This window comes from Anomaloglossus baeobatrachus, chromosome 4 (genome assembly GCF_048569485.1).
Source record: "Anomaloglossus baeobatrachus isolate aAnoBae1 chromosome 4, aAnoBae1.hap1, whole genome shotgun sequence".
Classification (NCBI taxonomy): Eukaryota; Metazoa; Chordata; class Amphibia; order Anura; family Aromobatidae; genus Anomaloglossus; species Anomaloglossus baeobatrachus.
Genome location: NC_134356.1, coordinates 375,395,130 through 375,412,197, shown reverse-complemented (window position 1 = coordinate 375,412,197; position 17,068 = coordinate 375,395,130).

The window sequence follows — 17,068 nt, the reverse complement described above, 5'->3', positions numbered from 1 at the left end:
TACATAATGGGGAATAAGTGAAACGAAAAGTGTATCTGCATCGTCGCATTTACAATCACGAAATTTTGCACAGACACCTCATGTGACCCAGGGAACGTCGTAGACTATGTTTTGACAGGAAAATGTAACCCCACGCTTTACAGTTACTCTCCAAAAACATGCCTCCATTAAAGTAAATGGAGCCTAGAACTACAGGTTATTAGTAGGAGCTGTGATTGGTTGCTATAGGAACAAAGGACATTCATAGTATAAGAAGCCTATATGTGAGGTAATAAGATGTCGGTGGGGAGACAGACGGGGAAAGAGACAGACAGATAGGCAGACAGGGAAAGAGACAGACAAAGAGACAGGGAGACAGACCTGAGAAAGAGACAGACCTGGGAAAGAGACAGACCTGGGAAAGAGACAGACCTGGGAAAGAGACAGAGATAGAGACAGACAAAAAAAAGACAGACAGACAATCAGGCGGGGAAAGAGACAGGCGGGGAAAGAGACAGACGGAGCACATTACTTGGCCAATTTAGTTAAATCTGTGTGGAATATCTGTGGTGTTGAAATATATGTTGTGAAATGCTTCTATTAGCTTAGTTTTTGCCTTGTAATAATTATATTTCTATCTATTTGTTTTGTGGTTTTTGTGTGCAGAATAAATTTTTGTTAATACATTCTATTTGGTGAACAACAGTTATTAACCCGGGCGAAGCCGGGTAGTACACCTAGTACAATCTATAGTACAATACACAGACTGGTACAGGAGGATAGAGGTCCCTGCCTGTTAGGACTCACAGTTTACAAGGGATGGGTGAGGATACAGTAGATGAGGGTAGAGATGATCGTGCAGCACTGTAGCAGACAGAGGGTTACGGCAGGTTGTAGGCTTGTCGGAAGAGGTGGGTATTCAGTTTCCTTTTGAAGCTTGTCAAGGTAAGAGAGTCTGATATGTTGTGGCAGAGCATTCCAGAGTATGAGGGAGGCACGGGAGAAATCTCGGATGCGATGGTGGGAGGAGGAGATGAGAGAGGAGTGGAGAAGGAGATCTTGTGAGGATCGAAGGTTACATGCGGGTAAGTACCGGGAGACTAAGTCACAGATGTAGCGAGGAGACAGGTTGTGGATGGCTTTGTAGGTCATGGTTAGGGTTTTGAACTGTAGTTGTTGGGCAATGGGAAGCCAGTGAAGGAATTGGTAGAGAGGAGAGGTTGGGGAGTATAAGTTTAATGTAGTGCCTAGACCTCAAATGTATGCTCAGGATAAGGTGGTATAGTGGGACTTTATAATTGTACTGTAGCTATTATTAATCAGATGTGCTGATTTCCAGATAAAAGAAATAAGTTCTGGAGCAGAAAAAAAGCTTCATAGAGAAATTATCACCTGAAACTGTGAGCAGCATGAATCCGATTCTAGTACAAGATTGCAGCCAGACATATTTTTCTCTGAAACACTCTGGCTTTCCAGGATTCAATATACTTTAAAGATCTGGCCAGGAACCATAGCTGAAAATGAGACTATTTAAACCAAATTATCCCAATAAAGATAATAAGTTAATACAACGTTTTTTATTGATGGTATATTAAAAACATAAACACAGACATAAGTTAAAAATCAAGGCAAGGGGAGCAGTACTAACCCACAGTGGGAACCATATACATTAAATAACCTTAGTCCCAGCAGGTCACATACAGCTATAATATACAACAAGAGCATTAATTAGGCAGCTAAAATCATCCCCATATAATAACAGCAATAGTCTCCATTAGATCGCTGCCCATTAAAGTACTCAATTTAAAACAATACCAGACCTGCTGTCATATCAATAGTACAAAGACCTGCTCCCCTGCCAGCCACTCCAACACGTGTTTCACACCGCTTCCTCAGGGAGTGATGTGGAGGCAAGCAGTGAGCGTTCTTATATAGGACCGGCACACATGTGTTTATTAATCAAATGCCCCGTACTTTCATATGTGGCGCCACCATGTCAGCGCCCAAACCGGAAGTTCAGGAGCGCGTCACCGTCGGCCACGTCACACGCACGCGCACTGGCATGCGATGACGTGGGCGAGGAGGACGCGTCCCCTAGCAACCGTCGGGACGCAGGCAAGCGGCGCACAGCATGGGGAAACCATGTGTTTCGTAGCCTGGTCACATGACCGCATTGTGAGCCCGCCCTAATAGGAAGTCCAGGGACGCATCTCCTCAACCAACCATATAATACCACGGAGGGGGGAGGATGCATCCCAGGAAAAACCCACAAGCGTCAGACAGAATAACAAACACCGGGCAGATAACATTCACAAAAGCACTACATAACCCATCCAATACCTATAGCAATCAATCAACAAAACAGACCTTATATCCACAATCATCCAAAAATACACAAGATAAAAATAGTGCATATAAACACATACACAATAAATTAAAAAACATATATATAAAAATATATATATATGAAAAATTAGTATCTAAATAGAAAAATGTGAAAAAGTGAATAGTGCACGTGAAGTGTCCAAATTAATAAACAAAGATAAGTGCATAAATATAAAATGTTAACCATATGAAAAAATTATTATTAATAATAAATATGTGTGAGCAAGTGAAAGTGATAAGAAATATATAATAAATATACCATATATAAGTCAAAATACGAGGAGAAAAAAATATTATATATATAACCATAAAAATAGTGAAAAAATGAAGAAAAAAGAAAAAATATATAATAAATTGTATCCAATAAAAAAGTGAGAGTGAGAAATTAATTTATTAAATAATAAATACAATAAAATTATGTGATATAAAAAATGTAATCTCATTGAATTATCCCATACGATACCAATAAATACTACACTCAACCGCATCACTAACACTGCCTACAATATTAGATTGAACCTATCCATATGAAGACCACATAACCCCATACATAGACCCACCCGACGCCAGAACAACTTTATTAAAGAAAGCTCACCCCCTATGTTATATTAACCAAATTACGTCAATTCATTTACCACTGCACTCTATTGACCTAAAAACTATTGCTCCATTTAATCAATGCAGATTACAGAGGATACAGATCACAAAAAGCTACCAAAGCCCCATTGTTCATTAAGTCCAAAGGGTACAATTGTTCTTAGAATAGTGATCCATCGGCATTCCTTCTGCAGCAAGCGGGTTTTCAAATCTCCACCTCTTAAACCCATATGGATCCGATCGATTCCTCGAACCTTTAATCCCTTCCATGAATCCGGGTGTTTATCACGAAAATGCCTGGCCAATGGCTTCAGCTTTTTGATGGCCTCAAAATCATCAGGTCTAACTTCGTATGCAGACCTGATATCCCGTATGTGCTCTTGAATACGGACTCTTAACTCCCTTGAAGTCATGCCCACATACGAAAGTCCACAAGGGCACGTCGCAAGGTATATTATCGCCTCTGTTTTGCAATTTATATGATGAACAATTTCAAATTCTCGTGTTCCCGCGGAGTTCCAGAAGGTTTTGGTCTTCAAAATAACAGGACACACAGAGCAGCCCCCACACGTCCAGGATCCCCATTTCGGACCTGAGGACTGAAAAAGAAAACCATGCTTAGGAGGAACATAATGGCTTCGTACAATAGAATCTCCAATGGTCTTACTCCTTCTGGCTGTAACAGTAGGAACATCAGATATAAACTTTTTGATATCCTGATCCTGTTGTAATATTGGCCAGTACTTTTGAAAAATTTTTATCATATCGTTCCATCTACCATGATAGTTGGTAATAAGACGAACAGTTTCCTGATCATTAGGTTTTTTCTTTGGGATCAGTAACTCACTCCTCCTACTACCCTTAGCCCGATTGTATCCTTTCTGAATACAATCTTGTTTGTACCCCCGCTGTACAAACCTCTTCTGGAGCTCCTCTGCCTCCTTTTCAAATTCTTCATCCTTATCGCAAATGCGACGTGCCCGAATGAACTGTCCAGTAGGTATTCCTTTTATTACATGAGCTGGATGTGCAGATCTTGCATGTAAATAGGCATTAATACTAGTTTCTTTACGAAATATTGTCGTGTGTAAAGTACCATCCTCATCCACAGATATTTTCAGGTCAAGGAAGTCAATAGTCTTCTGTTCGATCCTATGGGTTAAGCGAATATTGTTATTATTTGCATTTAAAGTCCGCAAAAACGCATCCAAGGCCATTCTTGATCCTTGCCATATAAAGAGAATATCGTCGATGAATCTCATCCACGATATAATAGACCCACCCATAGATGCCTCATTGATGGGTATGCACTCTTTCTCCCATAAACCTAAAAATAAATTTGCATAAGAAGGGGCGAAAGCCGCCCCCATGGCCACGCCCCTCCTCTGCAAGTAATACTGATTCTTAAATAAGAAGAAATTATGGGTCAGTGCAAATTCCATCAATACCATCAGAAGATTCAACAAATCCCCATTGAGTCCACGCATGTCTGCAAATTTTTAGACTACTATTTGAGACCATGTGTAAGTGATCTACCATCGTATATTAGGGACTCGACAGACGTTTTACAGCGGTTGGACAGTGTCATCTTGGAACCAGATATGTTTATTGTGACATGTGATGTCGAGTCCCTATATACATCTATAAAACATGAAGATGGTTTGCTTGCTGCTAAATATTATCTTTCCATGCGTGGACTCAATGGGGATTTGTTGAAAAGAAACTAGTATTAATGCCTATTTACATGCAAGATCTGCACATCCAGCTCATGTAATAAAAGGAATACCTACTGGACAGTTCATTCGGGCACGTCGCATTTGCGATAAGGATGAAGAATTTGAAAAGGAGGCAGTGGAGCTCCAGAAGAGGTTTGTACAGCGGGGGTACAAACAAGATTGTATTCAGAAAGGATACAATCGGGCTAAGGGTAGTAGGAGGAGTGAGTTACTGATCCCAAAGAAAAAACCTAATGATCAGGAAACTGTTCGTCTTATTACCAACTATCATGGTAGATGGAACGATATGATAAAAATTTTTCAAAAGTACTGGCCAATATTACAACAGGATCAGGATATCAAAAAGTTTATATCTGATGTTCCTACTGTTACAGCCAGAAGGAGTAAGACCATTGGAGATTCTATTGTACGAAGCCATTATGTTCCTCCTAAGCATGGTTTTCTTTTTCAGTCCTCAGGTCCGAAATGGGGATCCTGGACGTGTGGGGGCTGCTCTGTGTGTCCTGTTATTTTGAAGACCAAAACCTTCTGGAACTCCGCGGGAACACGAGAATTTGAAATTGTTCATCATATAAATTGCAAAACAGAGGCGATAATATACCTTGCGACGTGCCCTTGTGGACTTTCGTATGTGGGCATGACTTCAAGGGAGTTAAGAGTCCGTATTCAAGAGCACATACGGGATATCAGGTCTGCATACGAAGTTAGACCTGATGATTTTGAGGCCATCAAAAAGCTGAAGCCATTGGCCAGGCATTTTCGTGATAAACACCCGGATTCATGGAAGGGATTAAAGGTTCGAGGAATCGATCGGATCCATATGGGTTTAAGAGGTGGAGATTTGAAAACCCGCTTGCTGCAGAAGGAATGCCGATGGATCACTATTCTAAGAACAATTGTACCCTTTGGACTTAATGAACAATGGGGCTTTGGTAGCTTTTTGTGATCTGTATCCTCTGTAATCTGCATTGATTAAATGGAGCAATAGTTTTTAGGTCAATAGAGTGCAGTGGTAAATGAATTGACGTAATTTGGTTAATATAACATAGGGGGTGAGCTTTCTTTAATAAAGTTGTTCTGGCGTCGGGTGGGTCTATGTATGGGGTTATGTGGTCTTCATATGGATAGGTTCAATCTAATATTGTAGGCAGTGTTAGTGATGCGGTTGAGTGTAGTATTTATTGGTATCGTATGGGATAATTCAATGAGATTACATTTTTTATATCACATAATTTTATTGTATTTATTATTTAATAAATTAATTTCTCACTCTCACTTTTTTATTGGATACAATTTATTATATATTTTTTCTTTTTTCTTCATTTTTTCACTATTTTTATGGTTATATATATAATATTTTTTTATCCTCGTATTTTGACTTATATATGGTATATTTATTATATATTTCTTATCACTTTCACTTGCTCACACATATTTATTATTAATAATAATTTTTTCATATGGTTAACATTTTATATTTATGCACTTATCTTTGTTTATTAATTTGGACACTTCACGTGCACTATTCACTTTTTCACATTTTTCTATTTAGATACTAATTTTTCATATATATATATTTTTATATATATGTTTTTTAATTTATTGTGTATGTGTTTATATGCACTATTTTTATCTTGTGTATTTTTGGATGATTGTGGATATAAGGTCTGTTTTGTTTGATTGCTATAGGTATTGGATGGGTTATGTAGTGCTTTTGTGAATGTTATCTGCCCGGTGTTTGTTATTCTGTCTGACGCTTGTGGGTTTTTCCTGGGATGCATCCTCCCCCCTCCGTGGTATTATATGGTTGGTTGAGGAGATGCGTCCCTGGACTTCCTATTAGGGCGGGCTCACAATGCGGTCATGTGACCAGGCTACGAAACACATGGTTTCCCCATGCTGTGCGCCGCTTGCCTGCGTCCCGACGGTTGCTAGGGGACGCGTCCTCCTCGCCCACGTCATCGCATGCCAGTGCGCGTGCGTGTGACGTGGCCGACGGTGACGCGCTCCTGAACTTCCGGTTTGGGCGCTGACATGGTGGCGCCACATATGAAAGTACGGGGCATTTGATTAATAAACACATGTGTGCCGGTCCTATATAAGAACGCTCACTGCTTGCCTCCACATCACTCCCTGAGGAAGCGGTGTGAAACACGTGTTGGAGTGGCTGGCAGGGGAGCAGGTCTTTGTACTATTGATATGACAGCAGGTCTGGTATTGTTTTAAATTGAGTACTTTAATGGGCAGCGATCTAATGGAGACTATTGCTGTTATTATATGGGGATGATTTTAGCTGCCTAATTAATGCTCTTGTTGTATATTATAGCTGTATGTGACCTGCTGGGACTAAGGTTATTTAATGTATATGGTTCCCACTGTGGGTTAGTACTGCTCCCCTTGCCTTGATTTTTAACTTATGTCTGTGTTTATGTTTTTAATATACCATCAATAAAAAACGTTGTATTAACTTATTATCTTTATTGGGATAATTTGGTTTAAATAGCTGTTGGTTTATCCCAGTTGAATCTTGAATATTTGTGATTTATGGTCAACTCTTCTAATTTTGGGTTTATGAAAATGAGACTAGTCCAGCTCCGCCCATGGTTGGTATTTCCCTGGGCTAATCTAGGTGACTGACAAGTTTCTCTCATGTGTGGGAGCGCCTGCTATGGTTCCTGGCCAGATATTTACAGTATATTGTCTCCTCAAATGGCAGAGAGTTTAAGGAAATATACCTGCCTGCAATCATCAATGTAGAATCTAATTCGTGCTGCCTGCAATTTGGGCAGCATGAATTACATGACAGATTCGCTTTAATAAGAGTTGAAGTCTTAGTATCCAATATAGATGGATTGAGATATATGAACACTTAGAAAATTCAAATAATTTTTACATCAAATGTACTCAGATTTTGTTTTTCTTCCCGATGACACAATGGTTGATGTGATGTCTATGGATAAAGCCATAACCTGACCTATAATACTGATAGGCTGCGTGGCATTTCAAGCAAATGAATTGCTTATGAAAGACTTGTGGCTGACCCTGACAGAAAGGGTAGCTTCTTACCAGGTTGCTATAGGACACATCAGTTCTAATTTAAATACTTTGTCCAGTCCTTGCTCTTTATCAGAGTTTTACTAAATATACTATATGAAGAATACAATACATTACATCAAGAAGTCTTAAAAGGGAAGGTGTCGTCCAAAAATAAAAAAAAATCAATAACTGAAAAAATGTAAAGCATTAATGTTTTAAATATTATTTTGTTTTTAATTGAGCAAAATATAAAAAAAATTAAAAAATTTAATATTTTCCACTCAAACACTAGGGGGAGCAGCTGTTGAAATCCTGATGCAGAGCTATTATAGAACTAGCTCACATTACAGCTACAGTAAAAGTGGGCAGAATATGCTCTCCTGTGTGTGTTGTCACAGCTCCCCCTCCCAATATGGGTGTTTTCAAAAGGATAAGAGAAGGTGAAGTTTAGGGACACAGTGCGACCACAAGTGTCTAAAGTGTCACCAAGGACAGCTGTATAGTGCTCCCCACATAGCGCTCTACACGCCCACCTGCAATGTTCTGCCACATGCATTCTCACACCACTTCCTCATCTCGCCCCCTATCTGTCGGTGTCCCTCAAGGCTCAGTTCTTGGACCCCTGCTGTTCTCCATCTATACCTTCGGCTTGGGACAGCTCATAGAGTCCCACGGCTTCCAGTATCATCTCTATGCCGATGACACACAGATCTACCTCTCTGGACCTGACATTACCTCTCTACTAACCAAAATTCCACAATGTCTGTCTGCTATTTCATCCTTCTTCTCGGCGCGATTCCTAAAACTTAACATGGACAAAACAGAGTTTATTGTCTTTCCTCCTCCTCACTCATCTCCTCCAACAAGCCTTTCCATCAAACTTGATGGTTGCTCACTCACCCCAGTCTCACAAGCTCGTTGCCTTGGAGTGACCCTCGACTCTGCTCTATCCTTCAAGCCACACATCCAAGCCCTCTTCACCTCATGCCGATTACAACTCAAAAATATCTCCCGGATCCGTGCTTTTCTTAACCAAGAATCTGCAAAAACATTAGTGCATGCCCTCATCATCTCCCGCCTCGACTACTGCAACCTCCTGCTCTCTGGCCTCCCTTCCAACACTCTTGCACCCCTCCAATCTATCCTAAACTCTGCAGCCCGCTTAATCCACCTCTCCCCTCGCTACTCCCCAGCCTCGCCACTCTGCCAATCCCTTCACTGGCTTCCCATCGCCCAACGACTCCAGTTCAAAACATTAACCATGACATACAAAGCCATGCACAACCTGTCTCCTCCCTACATCTGTGACCTAGTCTCCCAGTACCTACCTGCACGCAACCTTAGATCCTCACAAGATCTCCTTCTCTGCTCCTCTCTTATCTCCTCTTCCCACAATCGTGTACAAGATTTCTCCCGTGCATCCCCCATACTCTGGAACGCTCTACCTCAGCACATCAGACTCTCCACGACCGTGGAAAGCTTCAAGAGGAACCTCAAGACCCACCTCTTCCAACAAGCCTACAACCTACAATAGCCCTCAGCCCAGTAGACCACTGCGCAACCAGCTCTGTCCTCACCTATTGTACCATCACCCATTCCCTGTAGACTGTGAGCCCTCGCGGGCAGGGTCCTCTCTCCTCCTATACCAGTCTGTCTTGTACTGTTAATGATTGTTGTACGTATACCCTCTTTCACTTGTAAAGCGCCATGGAATAAATGGCGCTATAATAATAAATAATAATAATAATAATAATGCATGCCCACAATGCTCTGCCACACGCACACACACTGCTCTGCATGCCCGCACGCATTGCTCTGCCACATACATGCACACAATTCTCTGCCACACGCATGCGTGCATTGCTCTGCCACACACCCCTCCACAATGCTCTTCCACACACATGCACAGACACCTGCAAGGAATGCTCTTGCATGCACGCCTGACCGCATGCAATGCTCTGCAGGCATGCCTGCCCGCATGCAAATCTCTGCATGCACGCTCGCCCGCAATGCTCTGCATGCACGCTCGCCCGCAATGCTCTGCATGCACGCTCGCCTGCAATGCTCTGCATGCACACACGCAGTGGCTGCTTCAAGGAGAGCGGGGGGGAGAGTAGCAGCGGCAGAGCGAGAGGTGTCATTGGAGACGATAGCAGTGGCAGCAGGGGGGGAGGGGCGCTGGTACTCACACAGACTGAACGGATGACGGGGGAAAGTGCAGCACACAGCATACCTGTGAGCTGCCACAAAGATGGCGCCGATCTCCTCCCTTTGCTGTGATCTGGACAGCCCAGGGGGCGCATCCAGGTCACAGCAGGGAGCTGTCCTGTATCAAGTATAGGGTCGCAGTGCGACTATCAGAGTGAATGCACAGAGGGCTGCCATAAAGGAGGTAACTGTCGTTACACACAGCAAATCCAAGATGGCAGCCCTCAGTGCTTCAGTAACACTAGAATTAAATAAAAACTAAATAAACAGTTTAATTTCGTATTAAAAATACTTTTTCATAATCACTATTAATAATACAAAAATAAAAACCGCAACACATTCTCTTTAAGGGTTCATTGGGATTAATGAGTTAATCAGTAGAAATTTTTCATTAGCACAACGCACAGGACGTATTGGTAATGTTGGAGATCTGAAGAAGATTTTCATTTATTGCAAACCACTACCTTTCGATAGAACTTTTAATTAAAGGAGTTTTTTAACTGGATCATAAAAGTGCCTAGGACCTGATGCAGTTTGCTGCGGAGTGCAATGTTTACACTGAACAAACTCCAGGACATCAACAGCCTGAAGCCCTGACTGGTAGACGCACAGCATGAACTTGGAGACATAGTATTACGTCCCTGTGCTGCAGGTAATGTATAAATAACGAGATCGTATACTAAGCAGAGCATGGACCATTTTTTTATAAGTGTCCAATCTTCCCCTGTGCTGTTCTGACATCTGCTGATAATGTAGTATCACTGCTCCACTACTGTACAAAGCCAAATACAGTGGAACCTTGGATTAAGAGTAACTTGGTTTGAGAGCATTTTGCAAGACAAACACAGGTTTTTAAAAATGTGTAACTTGGTTTAAGAGCAATGCTTTGCAATAAGAGCAAATACTCACCGTGCACACTTCCACTTCCGTCCTTTCACCACACTCTGACCCTCTCTGGACGTAACTTTCTGTACATATGTACTGTACACAGTATACCATTATACAGTTCAGTATATACTATATAGCATGTCTATTCATTTACATTTGTGGATATACGGTAGTACTGTACTTTCTTTCTGCTAACCAGTACAGCACATTGCTTGCCCTGTAATCTAATTGCCTGGGAAATATTCCTACCCCACATTTCGCTTAATTCTACCCTTATTTTGGGGAAGGAGAAAACTCCACAAAACCATACTGTAAGGTGAAGGGTGGGTCCAAGAAATATTGGATCCCCACCCCAGGCACCCTACCGACCATGAATTTTCGGGCCAGGGACAACACCTGGCAGTTACAGATTGACGATGTCCTCAAGATTGGTGGGGCATCAGCTGGCGGGAGTGATGGTGTTCAAACTGATGAAACTTTAATGCTCAAATATAAAGATTTACTCAGAAAGAGGACTAGGCTGTGGTGGAATAAGGCGTTTCTGGGCAAGTATTTGGAAAAAGATTTGGTGCCCAGGGGACTCCGTGTACAGGTATTCCCCTCCTTTCCCTTAGATGACGAAACCTTTAAAATGAAATGGGAAGAACTGGCGCAGACCTGCTCTCGGGGCTTCTTAGCCCTGCTCTGGGATCACAACTCGTCCTCATTGGCTCCAATTGAGGCCGAGCTGGAATCACTTGAGAAAAAATTAATCGACACATGTACACCTGACGTCGTGACCCGCTTTAACGCTGACATGGACAAGGAACTTGAAAGATGGGAACGTGATATTAAGGCCTTCAAGCTGAAGAAATTGAATAGAGATATCTTGGATTACTCGACTAAGAGAGCCTATAGATGGAGAACTGACACAACGAGAGGACGCACTGGAGATATTTCTCATAGAAATCCTAGATTGAGATCTTCCTCAATTGTGTCACAAACCTCTGTTGGTGGGTCCTCCTCTGGAGCTTCAGTGAGCTCCATGGACACGGGTGAAACGGTCGGGGCACGTGTTAAAAACAGAGCCCGACCACCTGTAACGTATGGCAAGAACAAACGCCAAGGAAATAGATTACAGGTAATCAACTTGTCCTCACGGGTGCTCACTGTCGATCAGGTGGAGGTCCTATCACGTGGTTTGACTTTTTCTCCCTCTAATGCTTTTCATTTCTTTTCGGCTTTGAAAGACCTTAATTTATTTTCACGTAAATTAATTCTTAAAAAACTCTTTCATAAGCGGAATGCCGGGTCCGACAACCAGGTGGAGAAAGAAGCCATTAAAAATCTTGAGGACTTACTTCAGGAACAGGAGGCTCCGACTGCAGGTATGTTTCCGGATAATCTGTTACTTAAATCAACTAAATTCCCCCCATTGTCAATTAGCCCTGCAATTGATATCTTTACCAAAATGGTTAGCGAGGAATTTAAACAGATTCCAACTAGACGGAAATATGATAATTTGAGCCACTCACTGAGGACGGCCTTGACTGAATTACAGGGCTTCAATGATATTGTCATCAAACCAGCAGATAAGGGGGGGAATATTGTGGTGCTTTCCTGTGACAAATACGAACATGAAGTTCTTAGACAACTTAGAGACAGGAGCACATACAGGAGACTCCCCTCCAATCCCCTGGTTGTATTTTCCACCGAACTTACCGCAATATTACAAAGGGCCCTAGACATCGGCCTTATCAACAAAAAAATGTTTGATGGCTTGTGTAGAAAACATCCTAGAGTGCCCACGTTCTACATACTCCCCAAGATCCATAAAGATGCTGTCAATCCGCCGGGACGTCCGATTGTGTCCGGCATAGAGGGTTTGTGTGATCCCATTTGCAAATTCATTGATTATCACCTTAAATCTTTGGTTGAGACACTACCCTCATATGTTCGTGACACCACGGACGTCCTACGGCGCATTGACGGCATCTGTTTGGAAGACGATATGATCCTTGTCACGGCCGACGTTGAGAGCCTTTATACATGTATTTCCCATGCAGATGGAATACGAGCAGTGCGCTTCTTTCTGGAGATGGCCGGTCGGGGTGGCGAATTGGGCGAGTTCATCATTGAGCTGCTTGAGTTTGCCCTGTCGCATAACTTTTTTGTCTTTAAGGATGTGTACTATTTACAGCAACGCGGCACTGCCATGGGCGCGGCCTGTGCGCCCTCGTACGCTGGCCTCTTCCTGGGGTTCTGGGAGAGGCTAGTGTTTGCGGACGAGGGCCACGGACTGAGCACCCATGTGCAGTGCTGGCTAAGATACATCGACGACATTTTGTTTGTGTGGCAGGGCCCGGTCGAGCAGCTGGATGAGTTTATGAGGCAGTTAAACATTAATAATCTTAACATCAAACTCACTTATAAAAGCAGTAGATGCAAGATCGACTTCCTTGATATTATGATTACTGTGGATCATAGGGGGTTGGTCCAGACGGACGTCTTCCGCAAGGAGACGTCCGTCAATGCATTTCTGCACGCCTCATCTGCCCATAATCCATCAACAATTCGTGCCATCCCCACCGGTCAATATCTAAGGATGAAGCGGATTTGCTCATCTAATAAGAACTTTGAGGCCCAGTCGTCTGATCTCAGGGACCGATTTCGTGAGAGGGGCTATAGTGGCAGAAGCATCCGGGCCGGTTACAATCGGGCCAAGAGGACCCCCGGCTACAGCTGCTCACTAATACCCCAAAAAAGAAGGAAGAACATAATAATGCGGTGAGATTCATTGGCACATATAACCAGGAATGGGAAACCATGCGGAATATTCTAAAAAAACATTGGCCGGTTCTGATGACAGATCCGGTATTAGCCGAAACACTTGCCCCGAATCCTTTGATGGTTTCCAGGAGAGCTAGGAACTTGAGGGACTTTTTGGTCCAGAGTCACTACATCCCTCCCAGAGTGAATCCATTCGGGTCCCGTGGACCTCCACAGGGTTGTTTTCCCTGTGGCCATTGTGTAGCCTGCAGCAGTATCCTTCGAACCAACATGTTCCATTCTTCGGATGGGACTAGAAACTATAATATCAAGCACTACATCACGTGTGGCACAACACACGTGGTGTATTTCGCCACATGCACGTGCCCCTTGACCTACGTGGGACTCACATCACGTGAGCTCCGCATTAGGGTCAGGGAGCACGTGAGGGATATTGCTGCGGCTAAAACAGAAGTGGACCCGTCAACACTCAAGACACTGCCCAGGCATTTCAGATTTCACCATTCCTGTGATCCCTCCAAATTAAAAATAAGAGGAATCGATGTGATAACAGGAGGAGTCAGGGGTGGTGATCTCAAGAAGCGCCTGGCGCAGTGCGAGACTAAGTGGATCGTGACCCTGGATACATTGGTCCCAAAAGGATTAAACGAATCAGTGAGCTATGCTCCATTTTTGTGAAATTGATTCATATTTGACTATATTTCCTTCTCTCCTGTGGTTCCATTAATGCCTAATGACATCCAGCCTTGATACTGTTGTTTATCAGTATTTTTCATCAGTGGATTTCACCATCCCTCTCTTTTACCTGCATCTGGTTTTATCTATTTTATCTTTTTTTAATTATTTTTATGTTTTTCACATTCTCTCCTGTATCCAGGCTTTTATAATATGAATATGCCCTATGTTTTGTTTATAGGACATAGAAATTAGAATTCCAACATCAAAACATCTGTGCAGCAACATCTTCCCGATCTACACATGAGACCTGAGAATGGATCTCCGATATGATGTACTTCTGTGATAACGATGTGATATTGCGGGATTGTTATGCTGCCAATGTGTTATATATATTGTTGTAGCTTTTTTTGCATAACGGTCGTCTCGGCGCGTGCGCGCCATACCCTGGGTGATTCGCTCGGAGCTGCCGCCGTCTGAGCGTCGCGCGCATGCGCGGGAGCCATGGTGACGCGTCCCCGCTCCCGCGCATGCGCGAGCACGGCGTGACGGCTGGCATCTCGCGCGACTTCCTAGGTCACATGGCGCGCACGCCGACAACGGGACTTCCGGGTTCGGCACTTACCGTACCGCTACTTAAAGCCTGGTGTCAGGGGGGAATGGCAGGAGATGCCTCTTCCCTGACGAAGATTTAACCAAATCGAAACGTACGTAGGCTGGCTCTTCTGAGGCTCCTTTCCCACGGATCCCCCACTCTAACTATTCCACCACCTTAAGTGTATGGTTCAAGGATCGCTATCCACACTCGGCCTGCGCAGGGGTCCCCTTGGGACCGGGGGTAATGTGCTCTTATGCAATACGAGTTTGGCCATAATTTGTCCTCAGGTCATGCCGTTCTATAGCTATTTATATGTCATGTTTTTTGATATCCAACCCTGTCCCTAACCTTAGGCATTGCATGCGTGTCTGTGCCAAATGCCATTTTACACTACAGTAGCTTATTTGTGCACTCAATATGGTTTGCCTGACACGCAGTCTTTGCATTTTCTTCCGTGACCCGCAGTGCATGACTACATGATTATGAACCAACATGATTGAGGTTGTTTGATTATTTATTGATCATTTACTTTATTGGGATTGTCCGTGCACTATATTTTATTAACATGTTTTAATGATGTCCCGGATGTTCATCCTCACTGTGTGTTTGAATAAACTTTTGTATTTTTTTGCACCAAAAAAACTCTTGTCCTCCTGAATTGTACCTTATTTTGGGGAGAATAGATTTGGGGTGGGTATTTTTGTGTATTGTACTAGAATGAAGGTTGTCATATTTATACATCCATTTTTCTCTCTATAGTGCACCTCCTGCATACCCTGTAAGCTAACATGCAGTTTAATTTATTTTCTAGTTTTTTTTTACTGTACAGTACTTTGTATTAGTGTACGGTAATAATTTTATATGAATACAGTACATTATTTTGTATTGTAATAAGTTTGTATAAATACAGTAAATTATATTGGGTTGTGGAACAAATTGTCTGGAGAAAAAGGAGAAAAGGGTATACCAAAAAGCGGGATCACCACAATATTAGTCAATAAATATTAAATTTTATTAGGTTATCAAAAAACCAAAGCACGAGACACATGTCTCCACACTGAAAAAATTGCTTTAAGACACACAGTGACACAAGTTAAAAACATTTAAAAAGCCATAGGCATAACATGTCCGCCAGGAACCAATTGCATAATCATGTACATATAGATACAATTATGGACACTCCAATTGATAGTACATAAGGCCCGTATCCGGTTTACAGATATAAATGTGATCCAAAGCCCTAATGGGCACGTATGGTAGCATATAATACAATAATGTACAAAACCACCTGGAATTGCGCAAATGTAACAAATCCACAATAATATGTGATTACCAGCATATAATAAGTTTTTGCATGGGAACACTTGCGCAGATATATAAATCTCCAATCATAAATGAGCAGTATGGGCTCTTATAGAAAATTGCTAAAATCTACATAGGCACAAGAGACCTCCAATACCTTATAGATGATGGCATATAGTGGATTATAGGATAGAAACACTTATATTATACAGGTATAGGAAACCTTCACAATGAGCATCAAATAATGTAGATCAATAAATTGATCTAACAACAGAGTACATCCAGGTCCCTATCAATACATGGTAATATTATAAACCCAAAATCTTCTCAAGAGTGTGTCCTGAAAAGCGCCCATTTAGATGCAAGATGTTTGTTAGATCAGTAATAATTCTATCTGCTCAATACATATACCCGTATTATGCTGCCACATGTAACCAGGGTCCTGGATGCTTCAAGCCACCAAAGAGATATGGTGCAGTTAAATACCGCAACCAGACTATAAGCAGGCTACAAGCAATACAAAGCCGGACCTACATCCATCAACCCATAGAATATATAGCAACCATGCTAGTGGGGTGGATTAAAGGAGTGACCAAGGAAGGGGGTTTCCTGGCGTGGACACCCCACGCGTATCGCCACGTACCCAGTGGCTTCCTCAGGGGAAAGAAGGCCTTCATATCTCTTTGGTGGCTTGAAGCATCCAGGACCCTGGTTACATGTGGCAGCATAATACGGGTATATGTATTGAGCAGATAGAATTATTACTGATCTAACAAACATCTTGCATCTAAATGGGCGCTTTTCAGGACACACTCTTGAGAAGATTTTGGGTTTATAATATTACCATGTATTGATAGGGACCTGGATGTACTTTGTTGTTAGATCAATTTATTGA